This window comes from Amblyomma mixtum, chromosome 3 (assembly GCF_055824585.1).
Source record: "Amblyomma mixtum isolate Tamu chromosome 3, ASM5582458v1, whole genome shotgun sequence".
Lineage (NCBI taxonomy): Eukaryota > Metazoa > Arthropoda > Arachnida > Ixodida > Ixodidae > Amblyomma > Amblyomma mixtum.
The window spans coordinates 27360230-27373707 of NC_143014.1; the positions used below are offsets into that span (position 1 = coordinate 27360230).

At 47.6% G+C, this 13478-nt stretch overlaps 1 protein-coding gene across 1 annotated transcript in view; it reads right to left on the bottom strand.

Moving 5' to 3' along the window:
- The window catches only part of LOC149349490 (U-scoloptoxin(11)-Sm5a-like), a 200759-nt gene extending 190224 nt beyond the window's left edge, over positions 1 to 10535 (bottom strand). The window contains exon 1 of the mRNA XM_089578466.1: positions 10435 to 10535. The gene's annotated coding sequence lies outside the window, so the exon portion shown is untranslated. The remainder of the gene's footprint in view (positions 1 to 10434) is intronic.
- Positions 10536 to 13478: the final 2943 nt, after the last annotated feature.

The following is a 13478-nucleotide window of genomic DNA, read 5'->3' on the forward strand; positions in this document are numbered from 1 at the left end:
AACGTCGAGTCGAATAAATATGTTTCCTTTAACGAAGCGTATACTTCGCTATATACTCTTGTAAGCAGTCAAGTACTTTATGATATCGCAACCTATATATATATATATATATATATATATATATATATATATATATATATATATATATATATATATATATATATATATATATATATATATATATATATATATATATATATACTTCCGTCCTAAGAAAGGGAGAAAGGAAGCGTCATCTGTCTCGAATGGTGCAACTCCTGCGGAAAGGCGGGATATTTGAACCACCGCAATATGGTAACAGAAAGCTGAAATTGTCATTGGTGTGAGTGAATTGTGTACGACAACACAAAGCTCTAAACAAATCGGAGCCCACGTGCTAACACATTCCCCTCAGCATCAGTCGCATTAATCACCAGTTAGTTCTTAATGTTTTCTATTAAATAAAGTTTACTGTCTCTCCCCCTCCTTACAAAATTTCATTTGCGAGTTAACGCATGCCCTTGCTCTTTACGCCTGTCGCCTTTGATTTGAGCTACTTTTCACCATGTCCGAAAAAAAAAAGGCTGCCGGAGGAAAAGCGTCAGCGGAGACCAGGAGAAAGACTGAGGCGTCGGAAACTGAAGAAAGAAATCTAGACAAATTGGTCGGTGTTTCAGCGCTACGATCAAGGACCTGTGGCTGATGGAATGAGCTTCCGGCCAAGTGGTGCATGTTAGCCTACTTAATGATTCAAGCAGTGACACGCATTTAAATAAAAATTGCACGACGGATTTCTAGTCAATTTCATCACACGTGTGGTTGATTTTCATAACAATCTTAATGAAATTCGAAGTAGCAGCGAACGATCAAGCAGCTGCTGCTGGTAGAGCAGCCGATCCGCTCTAGACAGCACGCGCCGAAAACGAAGCTTATTTGCTCTGTTACCCTCGTCACTTCCAGAACACGGCGAAGTTTAAGAAGTTTCCAACAATGCTTGTATTTATTAATCCGGTTCGTCACACTGCGAAGAGAGGTCATTCAGTTGTACGAAGAACCAACGGCAATGCACTGCAGTGGTTGAAGTGGTGAGAGGCACAGTGGTCTACAATGCAGGGGCTGACGAAGCTCATCTGTTCGCGCCGCCGCACCGCTTCGAATCGACTCCCGCGCTCAATTCTGTTTTCTTTTATCTCATGCCCCGACTGAGTGACAGGAGAAGGCGTCACGCGTATTTTAACCACAACGAACTCTTTATGCTGTCGCTTAGTATAACGCGAGTTGAGCAAGCGTAGCTAGCCGAGCGCAAGAGCAGACGCCGCGACATTGGTTCCGGCGCAAACTCCGCCCGTTGCTAGGGGCATCATTGAAGAGGCCATTGCCGATGCGGGTAGTTAAGTGGCGAGACCTGGAGAGGGAGAACCGTTATTGCTCCGATAAAAATGGTTGGGCTGGAGTCGTCAGGGAGAGACCCTTGTCTGGCACCCCTGAGGCCCAAGTTATATCAGCTGGGCTCGGGTAATCAATTGTTGCTGAGCATTCAAGTCAGAGTTGGACAGCTGCACAGCCCACTGCTCCCAATTCGCGGTGCTGGTTGGGTAGCCCTCAACTCAATTCTGCGCGCAGAAGCAAACACACAAAAAGCAGAACTTTCAAGGTCTCGCCACGGCTGGGTATGCGGCATAGACAACAGTAGAATAAACAAAAATTCATGACTGTCATCACATAATAAATCTCCATTGGCATCCTGAGTCATCGGCTTCGTGGAACAAAGGTGAATTAGTGGTACCGCAACCCGGCTGCCTCCTTAATTCCGTGTAGCAGAGTAATGTCTAAAGGCAAATAAAAAGTGGGTGAAATGAGTGCACCTCTTCATGAAGCATGAGAAAGGTTGTCGGAAGTTAGGCCAAAGCATCAGTGAGGCTTCTTATCGCACGGTTGAATCGAGCTAAAATATTCCAGAAACTGGCAAAAATCGTAGACTGTTAGTGGTGCAGAATAAGGAAGCCGTAATGGGCATCCCACTATTGATTCCCGCCTCTTCTGTTTGCAATCCATGCCTCTCAGAGCCTCGAGCGGGTTCTCACAAAGTGACGCAAGGTAAAGTGGCATCGACTTAGGCGGCACTGATGCCGAAGCGTTAATTTCAGCTTTATGAGGCTCAATATCGAGTGTTGTTTGTCTTAGGGGCCAAGGCGCGCGTTCCTCGAAATGAGTCGAACGAGAGTCGAGCTTCTCGTAATGCGTTCTATTGGAAACGAGAGAGAGATAAAACAATATGACTGACAAAATACTTGTTTTGGTAGACAAGGGGAAATGGGGCAGTTCGGAGAACCGAGACCTCGCAGGGACACCCACGCCTGACTGTGTCCTCTCGCACTGCCTACTTTTCTGTCTTTCGTTTTCTACTCTACGCTGTCAACAACAGTGGCGCGAGTACCTCAAGAAGAGCGAGGCTTCACCTAGTGACCTAGCTGACAGAGGCCCCGCGGTATTAATCGCGGTGTGGGTCAGATTCAATATAGCGTGTTTGACTTGGATGAAGAAGCTGTTGCAGTTTCCATCGACATAAACGGAATTATACAGTATAGAAGCTTAACTTTGCATGGAAGTCAATGGTGGTGCCGGCAAACATTAATATGATTTTCCAGCCCATCTGACTGTTAAAATATACATATCTTTTTTTTTTTTAAACGTCTTTATTTCTGCATTTAGTAGGCCGATACCTTGCGGCAGAACTAAGGTGCTTATACCGTATACTATCGTTTCCAAACCGAGCTTAAGGTCGCAAGGCATGAAGATGTATTTAATTTCAGGTCCACAAATAATAGCAATAGTCTTGATTACATTCATCTCTAACTCAATAATGTATGACCAATGTTGTAATCCACTAAAACCGCTTATACCGTATACTATCGTTTCCAAACCGAGCTTAAGGTCGCAAGGCATGAAGATGTATTTAATTTCAGGTCCACAAATAATAGCAATAGTCTTGATTACATTCATCTCTAACTCAATAATGTATGACCAATGTTGTAATCCACTAAAACCGCTTATACCGTATACTATCGTTTCCAAACCGAGCTTAAGGTCGCAAGGCATGAAGATGTATTTAATTTCAGGTCCACAAATAATAGCAATAGTCTTGATTACATTCATCTCTAACTCAATAATGTATGACCAATGTTGTAATCCACTAAAACCGCTGTTTGCCTCCGCTTTTGCACCTTCACCGTTCCTCGAAGAGAACAACAGTGAGGCGCCGTCTGCATACACAATACACTTCGCATAAGGACATTCGGTAACAATGTCATTAATATGTGAATTAAAAAGTAAAGAGCCAAAAATTCTTGCAACACAAGAAAGCAGCATGTAGTACCAACTCCCCTCTATAGCATCTTTGGTAGCTTTTCTCACTCCAAAGGACAGAGAAAAAAAAACAGAGAAGAAAAAAGCAACTAAAGCAATACTGCTGTCAGCCCACGTCTCTGTATTAGTAGCATTGTTTTCTTATAATTTAACGCGCCTCATTCCTTGCTGATTTGTTCCCTGTAATTAAGCCAGGATGTGCATTCTTCCGCTTTCCATGGTAGTTTAAAAGAAGCAGAGAAAGTGTTGCATCTTACCAACAGGCGGCAGTTTTCCAAATTACTCTTCTGTCGCGTCTCACTAGAAACGGATTATTACGCCGTGTTGTTCATCAAAACATTTCTGCTCCTCGTCTTACGACAATTCTACCCTGTGCTACCCCTCATGAAGTCGATTGCAACTCTTTCTCGACGCATCGAGTTCAAACACCACACACAAATTTTATTTGTGCGCCATTGTTCCACGTTTGTGTGCGCACTCGAGAGTTACTCAACAGGTATTTTAAGTACAAAACCCTAAAAAGTCTTTACAGTGCAAACAGTCCACAAAACAGCCATGCACTCACCGTGTCCTGCTCTCGCGTTAGGAACCGTCGCATTTCAGTGTAAGTATTTATGTCCCTGACGGGACTACGCGTTCTGAGATGGTCTCAACTGCAACGAAAGTTCCGATTTGTCTGTAGGGAAACTATAATCTGAACGATCGGAAGTTTTCACGTGAGGCTCGGAGCGCCTATAATAGAGGGTCGAGGGCGTAAATCTTAGAGAGAGAGAGAGAGAGAAATGGACGGAAAGGCAGGGAGGTTAACCAGGCGATGCCCAGTTGGCTACCCTACACTTGGGAAGGGGAACAAAAGGAAAAGAAGGAAAAAAAGCGGCAATGAAATGAGTTTTCGAAGTGTCCAGCGACCACTATGTCACCGGGACAGAGGGCGCGCACTGAAAACTTAAAGATTTTAGACGGGAATACAACCCCGAGTCCCTTAAGAATCTCAGGAGCGCTTTCACCGCTTTCCTTTGTGAGGAAGGATGTGTCCAAAGCCCCAGAACCTTGGACTCTGTTAGAGGACACGAGTCCAAGGGGTACAGAGTAGCAATCAGGAAACCGCGCTCTCGCTCAAAACGAGGGCAGTCACAGAGGAGGTGTCCGATCGTTTCATCACAACCGCACAGCTCACACGCTGGAGAGTCTGCCATTGCGATGAGATTGGAATAGGCGTTTCTGAACACCACTCCGAGTCACAGGCGGCACAACAGCGTTGTATCACCGCGAGGGAGGCCGAATGGTATATGATGTTGAAGCAAGAGGTCGAAGTGGTGCAAGCGGGGTGTCCAACCTCCAGGGGTAGTCCACGACTGTACAGTCACGTTTCGGGCGAGCAGTTGAAGGTGCCTTGCTGCGTCAGCTCTTGTTAGTGGTATGAACCTACAGACCAGTACTTGAAAGAAAGCATGCTTAAACGCCGCTGCTGTGCTTTGAAGCCTCAGGTATAAACAACACCATGCTCTCCATGGCCGCGGCTGCTCGCCCACGGTGAGGAAACGGTCATATTCGGCAGCACTCTTCGCCTGCGTCTCTTCCTGGGACACGCATGGAAGGAACGTCAGTCTCAGACTGTTCAAGCATCGGGAACAAGCTGGGTACGCCGTCAGGCGAAGCGCACTGCACTATTTTAAACCTCATCCGGCATTGCTTAAAAAGTGGCGCGCGGACGTTCCTCTGGATTTCGGAAACGCCAGTTTTTCGAAACCAAAATCAGCCTGCATCGTCATAATCCGAAATTTTAATGACAATAAAAATCTACGAATGGTCTGACGAAAGATCTAAATTCAAGAAGAAAAGAAAGGAGAGGAGGCCAGAAAAGGAATGGATTCGTCCTTTTATTAGGCTAAAATTAGAAACATAGAAGCAGGTTAGGCAGCTCTTTTATGTGCTGAAAAGCAGCGGATCTCGCTGAGGAGCTCGGCTCCCTGCTTCGCGGGCAGGTGAGCTCGGAAGAACGGGGCTGCTCATGCGTCCTGCGCGGCGGCGCGTTGCTCATGAAGACAGCGTTAGCATTCCCGTGTTTGTCATGCGCGGCTCGGCTGGAAACGCCCGCATACATATACTTTAGCTGCAATTTTTTTTTGCATTTGCACATAAGCAATGCTTTCTCGACTGCGTGAGGGCCGCTTTGAGTTGGAGTAGAGAGGTATGTCTGCCGGGCTTGTCCTGTTTCCGGAAGCCAGCCGCATAGAAGCAGGTGAAACGAACAATGAAACACGGCCACTGACCTGGTAACAAAATAATTATATTGGCGTTATGGAGCTCTCAATGAATTTCGCAGTCGCCAGTTCATGCGCCAGACATGACACAATGATCTTGGATATATTTTCATCCGTGCTCGCGATAGCGTTAGGAGTCTTTTAGGTTAGCAAACGTTCGAGCGCACGTCCCAGCTGCTTGCAGAGCTGCGTTCTCCCAGTCGATTACCCAACCTGATCACGCAGATTTTCGCCGAACTCTGGAATATCTGAATCGAATAAAATACTGGCCCGAAAGAAGAGAAAAACGCAGCTGTTAGAAAGTGTGCCGTTCCCCAAAGTCTTTTCTTTTTTCATGCTGTATGGCTTTATGCGCAAATCGTGTCCACGAAAACGCGCCCGCGCGTAGCGCTGGGGAAAACGAAGTCATGTAAATGCAAAAATAAGTGTAAGCCGAGCGTTCGCGCAATCAAAATGACCTGACTCGGCCTCTGACAGAGCGAGCTTCCACAATGGCTTTGTACTGTGGAAAGAGCGAGGCTTAAATCGCACCGACGACGAGCAAGCATCGACGTTGCCATCAGATTTCCAGTGATGAAGAGGACCCACTGTAGACGCTGAGAGGGACGGACTAAACGCCTTCAACGAGCTCCCATCTGGCGGGAAAGAATTTCTTCAGAAATTCTGGTGCCTTTTTTGTATCTTGCGTTAGTAAAGGTTAAGTGTCTGACTGTGGAGCAATCTTTCGCGAATCCCGCCGCAACGGCCCGATTTCGGCGAGCTGTTAACCCTGAACCGTTATAACTAAAGAAGCGCATTCCCATTGCCTCCTCTTGTCCTGCGCATTTTCACAGCGTAATGGCGACCAGTATGCTCACTGAAAGCGCTCTCAACGAGAAAAGAGGCGAGAACCATCTGGAGAAACAAGGCCTCCAACACCTTATAAGCCGACGCTAAAGACATTGTAAGCACCGGCCCACTAGTTGTTGGCGTGCAAAGCCGCTCGCGTTTCTTCCGCGGCTGGTGAACTTTTGTACCGAAACGTTGGTGCTTGCTCCTCAGCTCATCGATGGGTCCAGCGAGAGTAGAGAAATGGCCAGAAATCCGTCGCTTTCCCAACGGGGTAAACAGACAGCGGCAACGCAGGGAGAGAATTCGCGCGCCTTGGGACAATGCGTGTGCGACTGGCCCCATCCATAGCTACTCGTCAAGGAGGAGCTCGCACTACAAAGGCGCCAACGACAGGCCCGATTCATCTCCGCCTCCCGAAACGGAAGGCCCTTTCCTTCCAGCAAATACTCGAGGCTCTTCGCTCAAGTGGTCAAAGCGGAGCCGCCAAGCGGACTCGACGGTAACCGCTGAAAGCTGCTGGCGGATGTAGATTTACCAGAGATGCGCTTGTCGCTTCTCGCTGGTATCATCGCTTCCAGTTTTCGCCAGAAACTTTTTTAATAAATAAGCGCGTCAGTTCTCCACTCTCATGGTAAATCGCTGTGTAGGTCCAGCGGCTGAAGCGTTCAGATGCTAATCACAAGGTTGCGCGGTCGATTCCCCACAACGGCGTCCGCATTTCGATCGAGTCCAAGTGCGCAAATTCTCGTGCGCTCGGGCTTCTGTCTGGAAGTCCGATAACTTCGGTCTATAACAGGCTGTAACTAAACTCTTGAACCTTTCGTTTATATAGTGCAGTCTGGCAGGTGAGCCGCTCGCACGTAGCCTATGTGTATCAGTGTGAAAACTTGTTTGCTTGTTTCAGCCACAGAAATGGCATATAAAATAACAAATTTCTCACTCGCTTAAGACTGAATTCCGACAGAGAGCATATTGATTTATGGACGCGTTCAGTGATTGTGGCACATGCCCAAGATGTCATTTGACCATGCACTCCTTCTCGGTCCCTTCCATGTTTCTCGCGCTTTGCGTTCTGTTATTAAAACAGCGCTCTAAAAGTACCCTTTCAAGCCACGTAATACGATAACATTGATAACGTTGGGTTATCATACCCTTTAACTTTTTTTTGCCAAAAATTACAAGAGCTCACTGAATCACCTTTCGTGCCGCAAAGCACTCTTCAGAACTCGTAGTGCTTAGTAGTGAATAGCGAGTCGGGAAGAGCCCCTGACATTTGCGCCATTTTTTCTCTTAACTAGGTTACTTTTGATGAAGCCTTGTTTTTGAAATGTAATGCTTCAAGCTAACGTGAGTTCATGTGGAGTTGGTAGTTCCGGCTGGTCGGAATCAATTCTGAGTCCTCCATACGGCTTGCCTGACATCTAGTGCGCATATTTGAAAGCTTTGGATGAATGATCAATCCTACATCAGGAAATGAAATTCGACAGGTGGCCCTGCTGCGCCTGCTTTTCTGCCCTGGGCAAGCAGAATGCCCATACATCGGCTATTTCTCTGCTGATAAAAGCTGAAGGTAATGGTACTACTTCCTGTGATGCTTCCCCCCAAGGAAATACACACTGTACATGTAATATGGCCTGTTCGAAGAGTAACATCGCTTTAGTATGCGTCACGATGAAATTCGTCGCGGAGAGGCTCAGGAAAGGAACAACGGCTGGAAAAGAAATCGCGATTTACAAAACCATTGCGCAATATCTCTTTCTCTACAACTCCACCCCGTGGAATCGCGGCATCCTTTAATTAGATTTGCGCCTAAGGTTAATAAATGAGTAATTACCCACAGGCGTCCACCCAAGCGACGCCATGCGACTACGCTAAATTTTGGCAACAACGCTAATGCTGTGAACCTTCCCCCCTGTGTAACCAACAACCTTTCCCGTACGCTGGCCCCAACATCGGTGCTTCAGTGAACGTCTACTCTTTTTGTCCAACATAGCCCTAACTGCGATTCTGGAGACTTTAGGCATGAGCTAATTTCCTTTCTTCGTGTGTACCGAGTATTTTTTTTTAACAGGTTTCGCAGCGAGAAAAAGACCTTCTCTTCTCTAGTTTTTCTTTCTATAGCTCACACAAAGAACAACATGAATAAAGCGAGTATGACGACTTGGTTCAAAGAGTACATCGACGCGAGTCCACAAAAGAAAAAGGTTTCCTTTTCAGGTTCATTGGAGTTGCTCAATAACTGGCCATCAGGCGTGGTCCTTTCGACCTCACGTATGACTGGCCTCGTCATTTTATTAACTATACGTCGTTGGATTAGTTACAGAAAGGCCTTATTTTTCTTTAACTTGATTTAAAAAAGCGCGATCGTAAAGAGCGCGTTCACCGGCTGCAAATTCGCACCACTGAAAGTTCTGTGGCATGGTTGCTAACTCGCTTTAGAAGGATGATGTCGCCATTCACGTATGCCAGTGCCCTGCTTAAGATCTCAGAGCAGCTACGTGCAGCCAAAAATCATTAGTGACTGATGACTTTGCGTCTTTATGTTGCGTTGTGTTATGTTATGTTGATGACGTTGCGTCTTTATGTCAAGTTGTTCATGCTGCAGCCGAACTGGCCAAAGAATGTGAAAACAAGGACAGTACAAAGTAAGTACTGTGTGATGCCTGATTTATTGGCTTTTGTCGTGTATGTAAATTCTTCATGACGGAATATTTGCAAGCAGTTGATTTCTAGTTCACTGAGCGCACTGAACCTCCTGGAGTTTTTAGACAGCCATAGAAACGGTCTGGCGCGGTCTCTGTCTCCGATGCACTTTGATTTGTCAGAGACCTCCTCGGGCTGCCCGTCTGAAATGGCCGGCTTTGTGTGCGCACAACAGTGAGCCCTGCTTCTTCGCGTTTAGGAAGTGAATGGCGTGCCCTAACGCACGACCACGAAACCGGAGAGAGGTGAAGGCCTGCCGTACGGCCTTATGCACTGTTCGTTGCAAAGCCGCCAAGTGTACATCTATGCAATGCGACAAAGCCACCTTTACTGCCGTCCCACTGCCGCGAAATATATAAGAGCCCCTGCTGGAGCTTATCCCTTTTAAGTGAGGGATCAACCCAAACTTGGCCCTCTTTGTGAGCACAGTTCTGCTTACTTACGTCATGGAAAAACACGCAACAGGCGGCTTACACAACTAGACAACGCAGACACAGAGTCTATGACATCATCATCGTCAAAATAAGCAAAATCTGCCAGTTGAATACATATGCGCCGCCCGTACTCCGATCCCGCTATTTCATAATGTTGCGTAATATCGTAGCTCTGATACTTTATAAAACACAATAGGTAACGGAAACATTCTCATCCAAACAATGTTTCACCGATGGAATGGAAAAACGAGTCTTGAAGGTGACAGATAGAAAGGGGGGGCATTTCGTAACGAGGACGGAATTCAGAATGAGAAAAAAGGAAAACCTGGCTCCCGTGCGGGAGCCGCAACGCCAAGTTTTTTTTTCATTTCGTGTCAGCGTCTGCTTTTTCACGATTTAATGCGATTGTCCCTGCCAATACGAGTTTTCGTCCGACTGTAGACTGCGAAGAAGGTATTTATATCCCCGTCGCAGCGTAGCAGAATGCTTCCTAAGGCGGCGCGCATTAAAAGCTTTTAACTCATCTATTTCTTTTTTCGTTAAGCTAGGCCTTCTCGAATAATCTCGTTGAATTCCGCCTGAAATGTTTTATTATTTCTTTTTTTTTTCGACTATGCCAGTAATATCGTCGGCTGGCCAAATCTTTTTTGGTGTTCGGACTGATTCTCACCTGCTGTCCGGAAAAAGCTATTCCGGGAAAAGTTTTTTTTTTTTTTTTTGCCGCATGTGCCGAGTTTGAGAACAGACGTGCCGGAGTCCTCCTCACACTTGGCGCCCGCGCGCGCGCGGCGCGCGGCGGGAGCGCGCAAGCTGAGGCGGCGGCAAGGAGAGTGCACAGAAGAGGCGGATGCGCTCACCGTTCCTCGGGACGCGGCAAAGTCGGGAGTAGATGGACAGCGGGACACCTCGGAGCGCCGGGATCTTTTCCTCGCCGGTTCGGGGGCTGTCGTCGGACTGATTCAACACCGGTGCCCCGACCCGGCGTTGTTCAACTCGCCGCGCGGTCCGCGCCTGGGGCCCTCTCTATTGGGCCCGGGTCCGTCACGTGGCCCTCGACCGGACCAATCGCGAGGCGCCGTCGCCCCGCACGTAGCTGTGATGCGTGCCCACTCGAAAAGGCACGGAGGTAAGAGGCGCGCGGGAGAGCGGGGCCTGGTAAGCCGCCGCGCGCACCGCCAGAGTTCATCGCAGGTCATTAAGATTTTAGGCGCCCTCGAAGCGCGCTTTCGGTCGCCGCCGGCGGTGCGATGCGGTGGCGGGAAATGCGCGCGCGCGTGCTCCCGCTGGTTTCTTCTTCTCCCGGAATTGTGCAAAATGAAAGGGGCGCGTACGCAGCCTGCACGGCAAAACAAGGCGACCGCAACGACCAAAAGCTCACCACCTCTGACGTACGTGCACGCTGAATGAAGCACACGAGCGCGCACAGGAGCCTGGACACATGACACACGGGTGAAAAACACCGCAATCTCTCAAGGATACAGTGCAGCAACCCGAGATGATGGCACGGTGTGTCCAGACGCTCCTGTAAGCCTTTGCGGGGGGGGGGGGGGGGGCAAACTGTTCAGCGAAGTATGCAAGTCTTGAGTGCACTTGCTCCCCGCTGCGTCGCCAGTTCCCGCGCCTTTTTTTTTTTTCTGATTGATAATTGATTAAAGGAGCTGGCGCCTGTCTGAACGGTGTTTACTGTTACCATTCGTTTGGGTATGAAAAGAGACTCCCTCCCGTATTTCCGACAAGACTGAAAACATCCACTGGATCGAAAAGCACGCCTTCAAACGAACCAAGAATACACACCCAGAGTGCTGTGTTCATCTATGCAAGCATGAGCTTTCTTACTTCTTTCTTGAGCAGCCGCCAAAGAGAAGCGCGGAGAAGCACAAACGCATCTATTCATTCGAGGAAAACGCGCGGCCCGAACGTCGCTCGGCGTATGGATCCTCCCACAACTGTATCCAAGAACTGAAGAATATCCAGGTCAGGTCGGTCAAGTTAACTGCATGCAAATACTTGAACGGCAGCGCGCTTCACAACTGGAATCGCGTAAAATCCTTTGGAAAACAGTATTTTTATAAAAACTGCAAAGAATCGACAGTTTTCTTTTCACGCGAGTTCATACCCAAAAATTATGTACAAAGGCATCTTTCAATCGTAAGTTATTTTTAAACACAATGTTTTTATATATCCTAAGATTACATTGTAACAGTCATTACACCCGCGGATCTCCCCTAGGCAGGCTTGCATTTATTTGCTGTTAAACTTTCTTGTTAACATCAAAAACATTCCCCGTAGCAGTCTTAACTACTCGATGCGAGCGATAGCCAACATTTAAAAGAAAGATATTGATACGGATCGGAAGAATGGACCATTACCTTCAAAATATTTCCGTAACAGTGCCTCACAATACTCCACAGTTGCCTCACAATTAAAATTGATATCCATGAATTCTGGACTTGTCACAGCCTCGGGAAATTTGGCGGAATCCCTTCTTCTACTCTGCTGCCTCTGCCTACCCGTTCGGCAAAACTTAAACGAAACCATTCGTTTGTCTATTAGAAGAACGCCAGCGCAGCGGTGACCTTTTACAGCGCAGTGATTTATGCTTGTTTTCCTATTGAGTGGTGGTTTTGTAGCAGATCACGTGACCACCGCCGGCACGCGCTTCGTATTCGGGAGCGTTGCTCGGTCCTCCGTCATCATGGGTGGCTGTTACCCAAAGTAGGGTGAACACACCGTACACGGAGGCCGAGCCTCGCGCATCGCGGTCGTAGAGAGCTCTGTGGGCGTCAGTGGACACCTGCAGACAGTAGCGTGGAGGAAGGGATCTCGGAGTCGCTGAAGGTAGCACTGTTAGGACACTTTGTAACGCTTTTTTGCACCGTAACAGCAAAAAAAAAAAAAAAACAACTCGCGTGAAGATTACAGCAATCGGTAAACATGATCATAAATACGCCACCTGCGACAAGATCCATCTGTGAAAGCCATTTTAATACTCCAGTTAGCATAAATAATACTTAAATTTCAACAAAGCTTCTCTATTCCATCTCAGAAATCACCCGTAACGGCTGCGCTGTAATGCGCATTACCTAGTATTACAATCAAGCCATGAGTGTTTTGTCTGTAAGATACTTTAGAGGTCATAGCATGTTCTGAGCGACATGCGCGTATTGTTCTGTAACGTTCCATCAAACTCGATGCCTCAAACCTCCTCCAAAGGGCAAACTTTCACACTTTTAGTCGCACTTGAAGCTTCGAAAAGAAGCTTGAATTTACGTATTCCCTCAAATAATCATGCTTAAATTCCCTCAAACAATAGTTCCTGCTTGCTCTACAAGCACTATACCCTTTTCTTTTTCAGCATTCCTCTTTTCTTCCAGCCAGATATTTGATGATGCAAATACAACTAACACAGCTATGTGCCGCACTGTCCTACATGTAAAGCGCTTTTTCCAAAGAACAGACTTTTCAACCTCCTCCTCAGGTTCAGTCGAAACGATGCAGCCCGCGCCCTATTTCAGTGATATCTGTTTCAATTTTGTTGAGCCAACTGCGAAGACCGCGAAGAAGAAAGACGCAGGAGATGGCGCTCTTCCCGGTTGTGTACTCCTGCGGAGCGACCTGACTTGACGTCTTAGCAGCACAAAAGGGGGAGGAAGGAGCTAATCCATTTCTAGACGAGGCCTTGGTTTTTAATGGGCATTCCCCGTGCTCAGCCGTTGTCTGTCTGCCTGAGGCCTGCTTTGTGGTAGGCTGCCAAACTGCCTACCATCGCAGGTGGCAGTTCAGTTAATGACTGGTCGTGTGAGCTTGCTCGCGAAGAGCAGCCTGGGCCGCACAAATGCCACCAGTGGCAGCACCTGCCATCGCAGGGCAGTGACGCACCGCTCAACCGCTGCCCCACTGC